Genomic DNA, 19,780 nt, shown 5'->3' with positions numbered 1-19,780 from the left:
ACAATATGCAAAATGCTGAACCAATATCTGAAAGGTAAAACATACAAAAGTGAGTTCCTTAATCTTGTTAAGTGATATTCTTTAAATAATTTTATCAAATATATTGAAGAATTTAAAGCCATATTTTTGTAAGCAACATAGTGTTCATGAATAGGTAAATGTAAAATGTGTTTTTCATCTCATCTCAGACATGGTATTTGGAAGTTATTCCTAATTTTTAAAGTAAGAAAATATAATAAAAACTAACAAAAATCTGTGGCTGGGAGAAAGCTCAGTCAATAGAATGCCTGCATACTGGGCCCTGTTTCTGAAATGTATGTCTTCAGCAATAGGTACTTTCCTTCCTCCACTGGAGGTGACAATCAAGAACCACACCAATGGCCTGAATGTTGTGGCATTTTCTTGTGCTGCTTTGGCCAATCTTATATCTGGTATTGGGTTTTTTTGTTAGGTGGCCTTTTGCCCTTGGAGTGAGCATTGTCAATCCAGATGGGAAAAGTTCATAAAATTATGCATGTATATTTATGCACAGAATTATGAAAGAGAACATTGCATGTGAAAAAAAGATTCTGGGACATGATATAGGCTGACTGATGTTTATTCAGGGAAAAATCACTTACACCAGAGACAAGATGACCGCTGCTGGTTCCCACTCCAAGGATGCCCCCGGATGCTCTCTGCAACCTGACCAGGAAGTAAGAGAGAGAGCTGGGGTCCGGGACCCCAGACCTAGACCCCAGAGGTCACATCTGCACCTGTCCCCATGCCTCAATGAGCATGGTCAGTTCAACAGGTGCAGGCGGGGTGGACATCTCACTAAAATTCCCCTTCAGTTAGAAAGAGAAGATTAAGGCTTGACACAAAACTATAAACAAAAAGAGTAAATACGAAGTATGCTCTAGGAGAAGGGAAAGTAACAACATACACACTAAAGTCCTATTGTCAGTGAGGTAACAGGAGCAAATGGCAAGAGTTACATATCCAGTCCTAGGGTGAAGGCATAACAGAGATTTTTATAGAGTTGTCCTAAGCTGGAAGTTTAAGTCTTGTGCCTAATATTTCTATCTAAGAAGAGGGAACAATAATTGTGACAGTTTAATCTTCAACCTCGTCAAGGACCTGAGAAGGAAGATAATACTAGGGTAGGCAGGAAGTGCAGGCAAGCAGCTTCCAAACGATGCAGCAAAGACAAAAACAGCAGGATACTTGGACAGTCACCTAAAATCTCACAGCAATACTGGGACAGTTTGAAATTTCCTGCTTTGCTGAGAAGTCTGCCAGGTACACTGTGGCTTATGGGAAGAAGATGAATGAAAAAATTTACAGAAGAACTGTGGATGACTGTCCAGGTAGCAAGATGTCTCTGTCATTTCTAGAATTTATATAGCCTTCTGTGGTCTTTGATGGAGTTGGAGACAGATAGTTATGGTTATAGTTTTCCTTAGTTGGGATTAAAGATAAGTTACATATAAGACTTTAGATTCAGAAAGATAGGAGAGATGATGGAATATTTTCTCTAAATTTTGCTAAATGTTAATGGACTAATTAATTAAAGCTGATTAAATTTCTTATTTGATAACTATTTTGTTATGTATCTTACTATGTTAACGTTAAAAACCTTTTTATTTTAGACAGAAAAGAGGAGATGATGGGAGATGTCATTTGTAAATATTTTTCTCTTATTAGTTAATAAATAAAGCACTTTTGGCCAATAGGAAAGCAAAATAGGTGATCCTAGGGGTGGTGGAGATTCTGGGAAACAGAGTCACGATGTGATCTCAGGAGGAGAGGACATGAGTCTGGCATTCTCGGTAAGATTATACCATGCAGAAATACATATATTAGTAATTATGGATTAGTATTTAAGACAGAGCTAGCCAATAAGAAATGCTTATAATAGGAGAACAGCTTTATATCTAATACAGTGTCTCTGTGTGTTATGTGGGGTTGACATGACTTTGAGACCAGGTTGGTGGGAAAGTGATCATAACAGAGATACATATTTTTAAGTTAGTTTATACTATAATTCCTTGTGGCTTTTTCAGAAATCCTTATTATTATTTAACCCACTTCCTCATGGAAGTAGGAAGTAGTTCTTCCATAGGAAGAACATCATAAGCTCTGATGCTTATGAGCCATGTCAGTGTTTAGCTGGCACAGTAGCCATATGGGTGTAAAAGGGGCACGTATATCTTGATGGCAACCAAGAGCTCTCTAATTGGATTTAAGAATGCTAAACAAGAGGGCGACCTTTCCTGGTACTGGAGATCTAGTGTAGTCTTCACATCTCTTCACAGTTAATGGAGATCGCCACTGAAAACCATTACAGGGTTGTGCAGCCCCATCACAATGAGTGTTTCTATAAATTCCTCCACCTATGGCTCAGAGAGCATTAAGGAAGACAGGGTGGAAGAACTCTAAGTTCCGGAGGATCAGGGGATTTTGTATCTTTCAGTAATGCCAGAAACTACACTCATAAAGTGTCACCAATTTAACTGCCTGAATGTGAACTGAGCAAAGATGGTATCAGTGGTGATGCCTGTGTCAAAGGGAAAAGCTTGTGAGGCCCCAGCCCTACCCCAGCAACTGAAGAAAGCTGGGCATGGAAAAGCAACCTCCCTAAGAAAAAAACGCAGTGCTTATTTGTTTAACATCAGTCAGCCATGAAAATACAAGTAGCATTACATAGACAGAGCAGGTTATATTTAGAAAAATGCATTTATATAATTATACATGTTTCAGGCAATAACAATTAATGAAAGAAAAGACTATACATTGGCAGGATAGTGGGTAGTATTATATGGGAGATTTTAGAGGGCAGAAAGAAAAGGGAGAAATACAATCTATAAAAATGCATAAAAGCTTGAATAGCAACAGTCAAATAAAAATCTGAGCATGGTAGCACACGTGTAATTTCATTGGGGAGGAGGAGACTGATCCTTTGTCTAGACAGTCATTTTTTATCCAAATAAATGAACACTAGGTCTGGCTAGGAACCCTATCCTAAAACATAATGTGGACAGCTCCTCAGAAAGAACAAGTATAGGTCTCTGGCCTCCTAGTACACACGGATACAGATAGATAATTAGTAACACACAGATATGTACCTTCGTGTTCTCAAAGACACACACATGCAAAGCTTAAGGCAAGTAAATACTGATATATGAACAATAAACAAAATGTATACATAGATCAATAAATAAATTACATCTTAAAAACTAAAAGAGATCTTCATTTATTCTAAATGGTGAAAGTATTACAGCTTTATCATGGGTTTTTTAAAAAATTCTAAAATATTGATAAGTTAGGGAAGAACAAGAAATACTGGCAGGAAAGTACAACACCAAAAATAAAAATTTATCTGAGAAATAAAATTATAAATCTCATTTTTATCTAAATAATATAAGAAGTAGATACAGAAGAAAACTGAGCTTCCAATTCACTTCATTAAATCTGTAGAATATGCATACTGAGGTGATGTGAATAATCATTTAGATAGAGTATAAATAATTGATGGATGATAATACATGCTAAATATAGAATAGGATATACATGCATGATATACAGAGAAGGCCCCGGGAGTTTTAACATAAAGGTGTTAAGAATTGATTTATCATTGCTAATATTACATTGATATTGTCTAGTCAGTATTTAATATTCTGAGGATTCTCTGTTCACTGGGGCATGGCTAGGCCTGCTCGGAGTTCTAGCTGGTACTGAGACTGAAAGCAGAATCATTTCAGACCAGTAGTTTGACCAGGGAAACACAGGAATTTAAAGACCATGTCCTATTAAAATTGTATATGAGATATTAGTATAGTATACTTGTAATATTGAAATAAGTTATTAGATAAATTATTATACATGTGCTTATACCCATACAAAAAACAGATAAACAACATCTCAATACATACTGAAAATAAAACAGTGAACTTTGACTTCTGGAGAATATTCTAGATTATAAGCTTTCTTTTCCATATATTGAATAAATTGTATCACCTTGATATTTAAATAAGTGATTTTATTTTATTTTTATTTAATCTTTCTTAGATGTGTGAATAAAACAATCTATGACAAATATATTTGAAAATATGATGAATATTCTACACATCAAAATTAAAATGGCATCATGCTATAATACTAAAAATAAAAGTGTTTACAACTTAAATATTTGAGTGTAGGTGTAGATTAAATGTCACCAGGGTTTGAATGAATTGTAAAAGAGTGACAGCTAAATAAAAATATGCAAAATAAAAGGGACATGTTCAGATATAGAGATATAAGGGAGTACTACTTTTCTTTCATTACATTGTCAAAGTTTAACAGTCTTGATCACACACTACTGGATGAATGAAAAGGATAAAATAACTTTTTTCTCACCTTTTAGAAATACGTGTTGGCTTGAAAAGCTTGGAGAATACTTTGGTTATATTTTTCAATGTATAAAAACACACCAACATATTTGAAAATTGTCTAATTTATGCCTTTCTTTGTTCTGTTATGATAAAAATCGTATAAAATTGATAATCCATTGGAATGTGGTATTTGTGGAAACCTAAGTCTATGTTAGTGAGTTAAAGTTACTCATATTTAGACTCATAATATAACATAGCAACCATTTCTCTCATCGACATGTCTCTTCCTCAGTCCTGCTTCACTCAGTTTGAGACACACAATGAAACAAATCTTGATAAATCCCTACTGTTCTAAACTTTCTATCTAGTATACCACTTTACTCCACTTACTAGAGTCTTTTGGTATATTTCTTAATCATACTCCTTTTCAATATTCATTATTCAACATAAAATGAACATATGAAACCATAAAACAGAACAATAAAATTATAAAATTGCAGAAGGCCCGAATAGTCATTTTTTTCTAAAAGGAGTACTCTGAGAACAACTACCTGAACAGTAGTACATCAATAAAATTAGCCAATTAAGACCAAAATGAGGCACGACCATACACATACCTGTAGAATTAAAATAGTGGTTATAACAAAAAAAAATGTGGTGTCTGTGACTTCTTCACATTAATGATGCATAATTACATCTTGTACCTTCTCTAATTTGATGTTTTCCATTCATCATGGTCATATATACATACAAATATTTGTTATGTAGTTAAGAATTATTATGTTTTAATGAAGTGGAAATGTATACATATATATATAAATAACTTGGACTTTTCCACTTACAGTGTCATATATATACATATTTATACAAATATATATTACAATATATATACATATTTATACAAATATATATTACAATTTAATTATGTCATTTATCTCTGCCCTTTTTGACCTCCAAAACCTTCTACATTACTCTCTTGTTGTCTTTCAAATTTATGTTCATTCTTTAATTGTACATATGTGTATAAGAGCACATATATATATATATATATATATATGAGTGCATTATACATATATATATTAAGCACAATATGCTCAGTTTCTATGTTATTACTTGAAATCATAAGTTTCCAGAGCTGATTAAAATGCATTATTTGATTATTATTCACTATTCAATGTTTGATATTGAATAAGCAGGTGATGTGCTGCTAGGGAAGATTAGTTCTCCTACTCTCATACTCCTTAGTTTCCTGGAGTTTTTGTGTAGAGTTAAAGCCTTATGAGCTCCCCTTATCCATGTGAGTACATCAATTGCTGTTGTCTTCCTTCAGGGTGTGTTTAGACAGCCATATTTGTGAGACTTTGTGGGGGTAGCATCTGACATTCTCTGGAGACACTCTCACAGCAAACTTTCTGTTCTCCTGGATCTACCAATCTTTATCACCCCCTCCCTTTCCATAATGATCCCAGAGCTTTAGGTTCCAGAGTTCTGCTGGAGATGTATAACTTGTATCAGGACTTCACAACTCTACACCAAAATTGGTTTGTTGTTTTGGTAATGGTCTCACTCTTCTAGTTTACTTGATAAGTGGTGGCAGCTGTACTTATCTGTGGGCTTAAGGAAAGATAATTAGTATGCAGCTAGGGATTTTGATAATTTAATGAAGTGGGAAATGAATCTCCTTGAAGATTTATAACTTCATTAACCCTAGGTAGTTGGCTGTGTTTCCAGAGTCCAGCATGATTTTCCTTTTATGATCAGATGTTAAGTCCAGATAGAGATACGATGGTTACTGCCAAGGTATGTGTGATATTAGTGAACATAGAGTTACTCTCCAATGCTAGTCATGGTTGTAGTTCATAGGCTTTATAACTTGGTAGGATTATTTACTGTTTCCTTCTTGTGGGAACTTGTATTTTACTTTTTTTTATCATACATTTTAAAAGTTGGGGGTGAAAGTTTCAACTCATATTCATCATGTGGCCTATAAGATCTATGTCTGACCAAATACTGTGATGATATATTGTTTAGGATTTAATAAAGCCACTGGAGATCAAAATGCAAAACTAAACACAGACATCTAGCCAGGCAGTGGTGATACACACCTTTAATCCCTGTATTTCATAATAGCTCGCCATAGGTATTGGGCAGTAGTGGTGCACCCCTTTAATCCCAGAACTCGGGACACAGAAGCAAATGGATCTCTGTGAGTCCAAGACCACCATGAGCTCACACCTTTAATCCAAGAACTAGGGAGGTATAAAAGGAAGAAGCAAAGGGTCTCACATGAATTTTCAGTCAGGGAAGATATCGTACTCTGGATTCATGGAAGCAAGGTCATCCATTTTGGCCTGAGGTAGAGGTAAAAGCTAATGGCTTGGCTGCTTTGCTTTTTCAGATCTTCAGTGGCTTTATTAAATCATAAACAATATATATCACCACAAAACACACAAAATGAGACTTCTTAGGCCTGATATGGTGGTATTTGTTAGTCTATGGCCCTTGGGAGAAGCATTATCAGCCCATATGTGAAATTCTTATTTAAACTGTATTTGTATATCTATAATTGACATAGTTAATAGTGTGGTTCCTTATAACTTTTTCTGGCATTGTTATTAATTTACTCTTCTTCTATGTTTCACTTGTTCCCTGCTTTTTCCCCTCTTTATTTCTCACCTGCCCCAAGTAATGGTCCTTCTGACTTCCCTGGTTTCTGTACTTGTTCCAGGTTACATACATGCCACAAATGACTTGACAGATTTTGATGATCCCCCATGGGCAGCCTCACCCTCCCTGGGGAGTGGATGGAGGATGGGATTGGAGGGTCTGTGGGGGTAATGGGAGGATGGGAGGGAAAGGGAACTGGGATTGACATATAAAATGGGATTGTTTCTAATTTAAATGCAATTTATTAAAAAATAACAAAATTAAGGTAAATAAACACAAGGAAAAAAAAAGAAGACTTGGAGCTAGGACATCAGATGAATTGGATGAGAAAGAACATTCAATGTTTGCATTTCTAGGTCTGGATTACCTCACTCAATGTGATCTTTTCTAGTTCTGTCCATTTGCCTGCAAAGTTCATTATTTCATTTTTATTCATACTCAGTAAATATCCCATAGTTGATAAGTACCACACTGCCATCAATGATTGTCAGTTAAAGGATATGTAGATTATTTCCACTTCCTTGCTACTGTGAATAGAGCAGCAATGACTTTAGTTAAGCAAGCATCTTTGAGGTAGAATATTAAGTCATATGCTAAGGAGTCATATATAGGTTTAATTGTAGCCTTTTTAGGGTTCTCATTGCTGATTTCAAGAGTGGCTACACCAATTTGCCATCCCACCAACAGTGAATAATTGTTCTCTTTTATTCACAAGCATCCAGCATTTGTTGTTTGTTTTGATGAACTCTGCCATTCTGAATAGGTAAGAAGAAATCTCAGAGATGTTTATTCATTAGAATTAGTTCCTCCTCTATATCTAGAATGACTTCATCTCAGGAATCTTAACTTTTGTGTCCATAGGAATGATATGTGTGTGTGTGTGTGTGTGTGTGTGTGTGTGTGTGTGTGTGTGTGTGTGTGTGTATTCTGGAATTCTTAGTTGAATGGTATTCAACCTAGCACAGATGATGTGTGGGAAAAGCAGATTATGACTTTAATGCATTAGCATACATGAGATTTCAATGTTTTACATTAGTTTGTGATGTTACATAGATCTACAAACAGTACATACAAGTTATTCTGCAGTTTTCCCTGTTTTTAAATTATGAAAGATATAACAATTAAGCTAAAGAAAATAATATCATGAAGAATACATATGAACTCTGTTTTTAATAGCTTATGCATCTATTGCTATTATTTCAGAATGGAAGTTTAAGAAGAATCTAAACAACTTACTACAGACAACTTTTTTCACGTGTCCTATTGTGTTTGATACAATATGAATATATCAATGGATATAAAAACCACTAATCATTGTTACAGTGTCAGGAGTCATGTATCTAACTGGTAATAAATTGCTATTTTCACAGTGTCTATACATTGTTTTTAGAAGACTGAAACGATAAGATCCAGTAATTGTCTTAGTTGCTGTTCCTGAATTGAAGCATCATCCTGGAGCTTCGTTTTGTATTTAATGAAGCCAAAGTTAAAACTGAATAAATTGTAAGATCATATTGCATCTTAAGTAGTCAAAGCTCCCTTCTACCCTTTAAGTGATTTATGTTAATTTAGCAGGTTTAGTTGAAAAGAAGGTGATAGAATGATTAAAGATCTTGGAAAGCACAGAAGATTTTCCCTCAAGGTAAACGAAGCATATGCAGTCTTTGTATTTGCATAAACCTTTTACAAAATGGATGAAGTAGAATGTTGTTTAAGAAAATTTATTTGCACTGATAATTTACACACACCACAAACACAAGCTCTCTGTGGTAAATGTTTCTGTTTCAGTGATTTGGATATACTATTATTAAAATACTTTTAAAGAACTAATACTTCAGCTAAAACATTTTATGTTATTCAGATGAAATTCTGTTAGGTATGTATTCCATTAGAAATGACATTACTCATCATTTCTCTAGTTGCATACAAATTTTGTTGCCTGGGAGATTTAGATTTTATTAGTATTGATACTTCTTTTTATAGAAAACCTTAATTGGTAAAATGTTATATGAGAAATAAATCTGCAGTAGAACAAAACTGCAAAGAGAGACCTGAAATTCATATTTTACATTTGCAATTGTAAGTATGATATTAATGATAAATTTGAAGAATTCTTTTCTAGAATAACTGCTTACAATTATTTCTTTTTTGGGAGAGTGGTTCTCTGTATTGTTTTGAAGCCTGTCCAGGAACTAGCTCTGTAGACCAGGCTGGCCTAGAACTGACAGAGATCTGCCTACCTCTGCCTCTTGAGTGCTGGGATTAAAGGCATGTGCCAACAACACTTGGCCCTACAATGAAATTTTTAATTGATATATTTCACCCACTATCATAGCATAAATACCAGTATCCAACATTATACCCTGAATAATATAAATTTTAATATAAAACATAAAAATACATTTAAAAGATTAAACTATTTTACCTATATAATGGAACTCACAAGAAATTCAATAGCAGTTACTGTTGTATTCAGGCATCTGTTCTGGCCTATCCTTGGGGTTCTGACAGGATAAACCCTCAGCTGCAACCACTAAGAGCACCACCTGTCCTTATTCACTATGATTCTTTTTAAAAGGGCCCTGCCCATCTCCCATCATTCTCTCTCTCTCTTTCTCTCCCTCTCTGTATTGTTCTCTCTGCCTCTCTATCTCTCTCTCTGTCTCTCTCTCTCCCTCTCTTTCTTCTCTCCTGGTGCTTGTGTCCCTGGAAGCCAGCCACCTGCCCCCTGCCCATCTGCTTTCCCCTTTTTATGATTCCTTTCCCAAAGAAAAACTCCTCCATGTGAATTCTGTGCAATGACATCTTTCTCTCGGTGCTTATTTTTTTTTAATTACAACACTTACACTTTAAGGCAAACTGATGTAATATGTGAAACAAATATCTAATTTATTTTTCAAAGCCAAATAAATTTATCATTTAAAAGATAAAATGAATATAGGAAAACATGTTCACATTTTGTTATGGGTAAATATTGAGCCTAATATAAAATTCACAATGTCAGATTCACAATTTCAAAATTTCAGAATGTTATTCACTGTTCCAATGTACCTCAGTACTTCCATTGTGATAAATCAAAAATGAAACTTCGGGGAATGTACATTTGCACACAGTGTGTTGCTTTGTAAAATACCTGTAATACGACATTTTGAAGAAGCTGGGAACATTCACAAAAAGTTTTCCTATGATTTCCCTTTTGACAAATTTCAAATTACTTCAAGTCATGGTATAGTCTTCTAACAGAATCCTACACATCTTGAGGACAAACTTCTGTCTGTCAACTAGCTTCTTGTTCACTCACTTTGCTGCTGTTTCCAAATGTGCAGCTCAAAGTACTCTCGAACCTACAGTCTTCCGTTCATTCTATATGAGAATAAATCTTCAAATCTATAAGGCAACTATAATCTCTCTATTAGTCAATCACTTGGGGAGAAGACCATGAAGAATTCATTCATTTTTTCCAAATAGCTGATGCACAGCTTTGTCCTTGTAACAGTCTTATTTTGTTTTTGAATTTCTATTCACACTTTTTTCAAAATATCACCCTATGTATTGAAAACAATATTCTCATATTATGTATCCTGATTACAGTTTCTCCTCCCTCTATTCTTCCCACTTCCTCCCCACCCACCCTTGACATCGAGACCCATTCCCTTTTGCTCTCTCATTAGAAAAGAACAGCTTTCTAAGAGATAATAAATTCTTATGTGATTACACTGTATTACAATATTTCTCCCTTCCCTATCCCCCATCTAAACAGTGCCAACTAGCTCAGAAAAAGGCTGTATCTGCTTAAACTCTATTGTGAAACATTTGGATGCTAATGTTTTTTCAGCATACTTAGTACATGTGGGGGACTTGGGGATAAAGAAATAAATGAAAGTTTCAGATGCACCTTGTGGGTAGGGCTGATGGCTTGCCTAGCTGGACAGATCCTGTACAAACAGATGAAAGGAAAAAAAAATAAAAATGAAACAAAATAAAAAGGAAATGAAAGATAAAGGAAAGTGAAGGAGAGAAAGGAAAGGAAGGGAGGCGGTCTGAGGTCATGTAGGCATCTGTATTATTAGAGAAAGCAGTTTGTTTTCATCAGCATCCACCATGGTGTGTCTGGCTAGCCTACGAGCACTTGTCTGACCATGCACATGTCTTGAAATTAGTTACTCATTAGCTTACTCATTCACTGAAGCAAGATTGGCAAAGTAAAAGCACAAGAAAAACCAATCTTCAATACTCTCATTCTATTAACCCGATTTAATACAAAGAATCTGAGTTATAGATCAATGATATCATTTCTTTCTGAAGTGATATTTTTATGCATCATGAACAATGCAAGTTCATTTCAAATTCAGGATACTTGCTGAGTGTTCTGATTACTCAAAGAAAGACTAAATGCATCCTAACATTACATTATCTCTGCTAATTCTTAACCTTTGCGTTTGTAATCAAATTGGTGCTATGATATATGTTAGCTATTTAGAATAATGGAAGGATAGAGAAGACTTATCTATCTATTATTAATCTATCTATCATTATCTATATTTTATCTGTCTACAACATAATGAGAAAATAGCATATTGTTTTGATACATTATTCAAACAAAATAATTTAATTAAGAATAATTAAATAACTGTTTTCAAACGCTGTATCGTAGGGTAAGTATAACGTATCACACATGATATTCAAATATACACTGTCCAACATATTAAATAAATGGTATTTATTTGTATCTTGTTGTTTTTTAAATTAAGGTTATAGTCAATATAATCAAGAACTTAGGTATTCTAACGCTTTTAGCTATAGGATTATCTTTGAGAAGAAAGTTTGTAAATCCAAATAAAATTAAGAAATATATACCACTTAATTTACTACATCCTAATATGCAGTTACAATTTAAATTAACCTGAAAAATTCATAAGAAGATTTTTAAAATTATAATTCTAAATAACAACTGATATTATCCAGATTAACTTGTTTCACAAGAAAGCATCTTATAGAAATATATGCCTGTGCATGTGCCTACATTTTATAAATTCTACTATAAGGCAGACTTGGAGCAGCAGAACACATATGTGTTGAAACAAAGCTCATTTGTTTGTGTCATTCTAATTTCACTGTGACTTAGTAATTAGAGAACAGCAAAACAAATCTCTGTTCTATTAAATATAGATTTAAAAATAAACACTAATTTTAGAATAAAAATCTATACTATTGTAACAGCCAATCAAGTCACTTAAAAATACAATAACTAAAACTAAAATGCCTTTAGATTTATTGGCAAAAGTATTTGTCAAAATCTAAAACATTTCTCTGTTAGCATCATGCAAGCATTGCAATGTATGTGAAAACAAATTTGTGAAAATCAACACATGAGTAAATTTTACCTATCCCTTTACTCTCTTAAGACACTATTAAACGGAAAAACATTCCTGTGTTTAAGGATTCAAAGAATTAACATTTTGAAAATGTCTAATTTACCAAAAGCTGTTTAAAGATCCATTTATATTCTAATCAAAGTTCCATGTCATTTTTCAAATAGAAAAAAAGAAAAAAAAAATCTTAAAATTTATATGGAACCACAAAAGACCCCAGGTAGTCAACACAATTCTGAGCAAAATGCCCAATGCTTGGGTTTTATAATTTCAGAGTAATAATATGGCATTGTTACCAAAACATACATCTAGCCTAATGGAACAAAACCAAAGACCCAAACATGACAGCACACAGCTTGAGGTACATGCTATTAGACACTCACATTATCTCCTTTGTTGATGTTGCTTCCTGGCAGCCCTTAATTCCCTTTTAGGTCTCACTACTCATTGCTGACAAAATAAAAGCATTAACTTATGAGGTCTTTTTTTACCTTTGAGAGTTATGATATATATAAGAAGTGTGAAGAAAGCACAATTTATTTAGGTATAAATATTAATATACATAAAATGAACAACAATCTATTTACAGATCTTTATATCTTAAATTGACTTTTAACCTAATAAACATGATTTAGCCCAGAATTTTGGTGACACTTTCCAGTGGCAGATTCAGAGATATACATTTTGGCAGCAATGTTAAAGATTTCTTTTATTAAAATTCAGTATCATTTAATGGCTGGTAGCTAGCATGCTATTGCCTTTTAAATACTCTAACAATAATTTGACAAAACCATGCTTGGTATAATAAACTGATTTTGACATTAGACTAAACTTAGCTGTTTTAAGGAAATATATGTTTGGTATTACATAGACAATTTAGGAGAATAACTCTGGGAAAATAACCACAAAACATTAGCAACCAAAATCCTATAGTGGTTGTGATTAAAAAAAATCTATTCATTGTTCCATGTAGATAGTGGAACTCTATGCAACTGGTTTCATATTAGTATATTTAACAACACCCAAGTCCTAAAAGTTGAAGAAAGAAACATTGAATAGGCAGATGAAGCTACTGGAAACTATATAACCTGCTCTATAATTGTTCTCATACAAAAATCATAGTATTTCATAGCTAAAATCCTTCTCTTTCTGTAAGTTATAACCAGGTCTGTGATGTTTAGAGTCTGCAAAATTATATTGGAGTCATGCTCATTTTAATGCTCCATGAGGATGCTGCCACATGGAGACTTCTATATGCTTTGATTTTGGTTAAGAGTTTGAGTTATTCTATGAATTTTAATGAGGAAATTTTTGGAAAAAGATGTGCTTCCTATTATCAAGGTTTGATAATATGATTCTGTCTGATTTCCTTTGTATTTTCCTTTTTTCAAAAATTGGTTGATGTTAATAAACAAGCTACTGTGGCAGCAAGGGACTGTATCCTCATGGAGCATTGAAAATGTGCATTAATGAACAACATTGTGTTATTCTTGTTAAATATGCAACCTGTTTATCCATTCAGTTAAAAATAATATAAAACTTTTAAAAAATCTATTAAATAGTTCTTACCATGGAATGGAAGGAGAAAGCCAATATTTCTTTCCTTTCCAGAGAACATTGGTCAAAGCATCTGTTTTGATGAGACTGTAAATGTCCTTCAGCAGTAGAATACTTACAAGTCACTTTTTGCTACATTTCTTTAGCAGAATAATACTACCTACTTGGTTTTCTATTGGCATAGTTGGTCTCAGATTTTTGGCCACATGAGCAATGACAGACAATTTCCAACTCATGGATTGGGCCTTACTTCAACTCAGTAATGCTGGTTATACCCATTAACTTTGTTCCATAAGAACACTGCAGGTGGATCACCATTATAAATATAAGTTATAAACTGTGTTGATGTTTACCTTTATCCTTTGGTGGTACAAAGGATACTTTCCAGTACTGTGAACTCTAATCATTAGGGGTGAACACTCTGAGTAGACACCAAAACAACCTCTCCACGTTTGATGAATTTTCTAGGTGTGATCTTCAGCAATAGGGCCTTATTATCAGTTTGTTGAGAGCAACCAATAGCCTTGGCGATAGTCTAAATCCCCTTCAACCACGGGGAAAGCTATCTTTACTGTTGTTGTTGTTGTTCACAGCCCCTAGAAAAGTGAGTAATAGTAGATTCAAAGCTCTTTCATGGACTGACATGATCTGTGGTTGGCAGAGCCTTTTCAAGTTATGTTCAAAGCCTTCTGGTTCATCCCTAGCATGTGTCCTTACAGTCCCTTGAGTCCATTTATCTTTGTGTTTGTAATTATGTCACTTAATGTATGGATACCACTCAGCTCTGACAGCCTGTCATTTCCAGGGTGTACAGACAGTAAACTGAGTCTTCAGTCTAGCCTCAGCTTGGGTTCAGGTCCTAGCATGCAGAGGAGGCATAACCACAAAGAAAACGACCACCAAGTAGATTGCACTAATGTGGCCCGAAGTAGTTCAAGCCATCTTTATTTATTCTTAAATAGGGTCTTTTTTTTTTTTTTTTTTTTTTTTTTTAATCAGGGTTACACGAACAACAGCTTCACTATTGGAGCCTGTTTTTAACTTTTAAGAAATGCATTGTATTTTAAGAAATACATCATAATCATTATGAAAGCTCTCATTATTCCCCTTTACGCTTTCCCAAATATACTTTCCCACTCCTACATTATCTTATTCTAGACATAGAGTTCAGTGTTTTTGCAGACTTAGCTAAATATTGAGCTGCTCTTGAAGCACTATGTCAGCTGGTAGCTACTTGCAGTCACAAGTTGAAAGGTAATAGACACGGGCACAATGCTTTAAGGGCAACAATATCCAAACCCAAGCATTTCTTTCATGTCTGCACGATATGCATTTATACAGTGTTTTTGTTTGTTTGTTTGTTTGTTTTGTTTTTCTACGAGATAGTCCTGTCTTTCAATCTCTCTATAAAAGGCAGACTTTCATAAGGCAAACTTTCCCCGTCTAACTACACCATACTTCTACCAATGTAAACTCCTGTGTATGGTAGAAGATAGATCTTTTCATCCCTTAATTCACACTGCATTTTTCACATTGGATCATATAAGATACTATCATTGATTCTATGTGATTGGTGCCCAGGGAACTTACTTTCAACGGTTGGCTTTTTCCCTATTCTGTGTGTGCATGCCCTACTCACCTTTCCTGAACTGTGAGACATAATTAATGTTCCGAGTGTTTTCTCATGTGCACCTAACTGTCTCTATTGAGTCAGAAAAGTTCCCAGGATTAGGAGTTATAGTTAGTAATTCTGTATAAGAGAATTGAGAAGCATTAACTCCCTATTGAAATTTAGAGGAAAATATTCAAGAAAGAAAAGAATTCCCAAGGAAAATTACAACTATTGTATGTGTGACTGACAATGTAAAACTAAAAACCGCCCAAAGAATCAACAATATGATGAGCGAGAAAAGAGCCTGCAAGCTGCACAAATTTTTCAATTTCCTGCACTGCCCCATACACTGCTTGTCCTTGCCAAATGAGTGTCCTCTTCCAGGGGTGCTTGCCCTGAGGAAACCTGTTGGACAGGTAGTCATATGCTAATCTCTGAGATTAAGCTGTTTGTTTCCCAACATTCAGTTGTTAAAAAGGAGTCAAACCTACATGTGGTCATCATGGCTGTACAACCATGATATAAAAGATATAACAAGTATTTTCTTTTCATATATGAATGCTTTTCTATATTATGAGTTTTTTAACATAACTTTGCTACTAATTATTTATTATTAATTGCCTAGAATTTCTTCTGTTCTGGACAATTATTTCTGAGCTAAAGGAGCAAGTTTCGATTAATAGTCACACAATTTCAATTGAATAGTACACTGGAGGAAAGTTTTCTTTAAAAAAAAATCAGTAAATTGCTTTTTAGAAAGAAAATAATTATGTAACTTTCAGCTGAATTAGAAAATCAATTTAGCTAACCTAAATTCTACTCAGTGAAAAAAATATTTTTTTCATTTTCTCTCTCTCTCTCTCTCTCTCTCTCTCTCTCTCTCTCTCTCTCTCTCATTGTATGTGTGTGTGTGTGTGTGTGTGTGTGTGTGTGTGTGTTCAGGTGTATTCACCTTAGCATTTCATGAGTTCTTGTTTGGTCTGTGGACAGTTTACAGGAGTTGAATCTCTTTAGATGATATGGTCCAGGTCATTAGACTAGGCAGTAAATTTCCTTACCCATCTAGCCATCTACTTGGCACTACATTCAGGTCTTAAATTTATTATTAGCAGGAAGGCTAGAAGCTTTAAGATGCTGGTAATGATTTATGTGGTCAAGAAAAATGCCCACATTTTATTCTTCTTAACATAAAACAAAGCAAAGTAAAAATGTATTAGTTTCAAACTTTTTTCTCTTTCCAAATTATTCTAAAATGTGAATTTGTATTTTAGCCATTACTCTTTCCTTTGTCTAAAGGGGAGTTTAATTTTAACATATGGATTTAAGCCATGCCAATTTGAAAAGAGAAGCAGTATTCTCTAATGAAGAGGAGACTCATTAAGAGTCAGATGAAATGATCTAAAATACTGGCTTTCTCCTTTGCATATGCAACAACTGTTAAATATTCAGTGCCTTATTTCAATATCTTTCCTGGCTATTGCCATATAAATAAAATATGTTGCTAGGGAGCTCCTAAAGCCACTAGTGAACCAGATGAAGAGGAACTAACCAGTGAGATTGTTTGCATGGGAATCACTTCAGACAAAGAATATAGAAGAAAATTCATTTCAAATAACTTCATCAATATTAACTGAATAATGAAATTATCCGTCCTAGTGATGGCTTCTTTTGTTGTGAAGAGATACCATAACTAAGGTAACTCTTATGGAAGGAAGCATTTAATTGGGGCCCGCTTATCATTCACAGGTCCAGTCCTTTTGTCATTATGGTGGAAAGCATGGTGGGACCCAGTTAGACATGGTATAGGAGAGTTAACTGAGGGTTCTATATACAGATTGACAGACAGCAGGGAGAGACAGTGATACACTAAACCTGGCTTGAGTTTTTGAAACCTCAAAGCCCAACTCAAATGACACACTTCTCCAACAAGGCCACACATATTCCAAAAAGACACACATCCCAATATGCCACTCCTTATGAACCACCACATCATCCAAGGAACTTTTGAACTGACTGATTACTAATCCTGAAAATTAATTTAATTAAAGTAGAATGTGGTCTAAATATCAAATGATACAAAAGTCTCCCAAGATATTCTACTCTACATACAAGGTGGAGAAATACTCTTCATTTTTTATGGATTTGTTTAGGTTGTCAACATCACTTTGGTTTAATTTTAGTGCATAGAAACTTTTTTTCATATTGACTATAGCTAGTTCCCTCATAAGAATCTTATAGAACAATTGTTTAATTAAAGGAAATTTCTATGGATAAAATAATTTTCCATAAGAAGAAATGTCCAGTGTTGTTTACTTACACTGATTTTTAATGTTCTTTGAGAGGGAATAATTATATTAAGATTTTTTTAAAAATTTCATGGCTATTTTATTTAGTTCTCATAAAAGACATAGTTTGTTTGAATAAGCTATACTCAACATGGGAAGGTTGATACATAAATGCTTCTTCAACAGTAACTAAAACATCTTCTTAAGACATTTTTCTACCTACTCCTCAGCAGCATTTCATTATTCATGTTTTCTTGCTAATCACTTTGAGTTCAGCATATTATCTTTTTTTTCCTCATACAGTAGCATCTTCAGCTTTTCTAATGCTGTCTTAAGCTCAGTGACATTCAGAGGCTAGTAGTTCATTAGACATTGGTCAGTTTTATATCACTTGTTATCTCTCACAAAATGATGACATTACATACTTCAAAAATAAAATAAATAACTAGAATTTGTATAAATTTTAGAGAAAAATTTTGTTTCATTTGGGTATTAATGATTCTGTCCCTGAGATTTTATTTGTAGCAATAGATATTTTGCAGTTTCCTACATACCACACTAAGAGTCAAGTCTCTGTGTATTATGGCTCAGAAATTATACCAGAGCTAGGCATGAAGCCCACATATCCCTCAAAGTAGATCCATGTTGCTGGAGCAAACTCCCTTTCAATTCAGAAATATATAGGAAGTAAAAACCAAGTTGTATTTTTTGGAAGAAAAATAAGCCTCAAGAATAGAAGAATGTTCCAGAGCAATGGAATTCAGACAGAACACTATAGACCATTTCCACAGTTTTCCTCATGTTATTTACATTGCTAATTACTGCTGCTGTAATACATTAGAGAAGTACAGTATGGTGGCCTAAAATTCTCTTGTATGTGGCCTGGTCTATTTCTGATTTAAGATAACACTACCATTTGAGAGAATGATGTATTTCAACTTATTTGTACAAATTGATAAACATGTCAATGACTGATGTCTTAGCTGAAAGCTAAAAGGCTTAGCATCTCCCTGTAAATCAAAGCCCGCAGTCTTCTTTGATCATCATTAAAATAGCTTATTTCAGCAGCTGTTGCATGCATAGGAAGGACTGTTACTAAGAGATGCATTAATAATTCTAAGCACTTACTACCAAATATCTCTGGTTGCTCTATTGTTTGCCAGATGCTTATTAAATATTTAACATCGGGATCTGGAAACTGTACTTAAGCCATAATTATGTTTCTCATAAAATAACTTTTATCATGAAAGTAGACTAGACCATCTTTAGCACTCACAAATAGAATTTCATCTGGAGGTTAAAAAATACAACTTTCAACATAATTAAATTGTTTAATACTATTTCACTCAAGGAACAGTTTCTTTGAATCTTCATCTAACTTAATAGCGAGATTATTTTTTTTTGTTATTGTTTTTGCTTTTGCTTTTAAGACAAGATTTCTCTGTATTGCTTTGGAGGCTTCCCTGGAACTAGCTCTGTAGACCAGACTGGACTTGAACTCAAAGAGATCTGCCTGCCTCTGCCTCCTGAGTGCTGGGATTAAAGGTGTGTGCCACCAATGCCCAGCTAATAGGGAAATTCCAATGAAGGTTTATTTTCAAAATATTACACCATGTAAAATTTCTTACTGTAAAAGTCAGTGCATTTGATCATTTACCAAACTGTTAATTCAAGTATTCCTCATTCATTATTTAATCATCTAAAAATATTTGGTAATCTGAAAATAACCATAATGTTTCTAATCATGTAAGAACAAAGAATCTTCTGTAAATTTCATTTTTTGCCTGATCAAACAGAGCAAGTACTACCATCTCAACACAAAACACACACATTTATTTTTTAAGACACATGAGAATTAATATTTTATTCTGGTATCTATACCTCCTTTATTAATTTAAAAATATCATCTTTTTGCAATATTTCAGATTTGAT

This window comes from Phodopus roborovskii, unplaced genomic scaffold, assembly GCF_943737965.1.
Source record: "Phodopus roborovskii unplaced genomic scaffold, PHOROB, whole genome shotgun sequence".
NCBI classification, from domain to species: domain Eukaryota; kingdom Metazoa; phylum Chordata; class Mammalia; order Rodentia; family Cricetidae; genus Phodopus; species Phodopus roborovskii.
Note: the sequence above shows the minus strand (reverse complement) of the source record.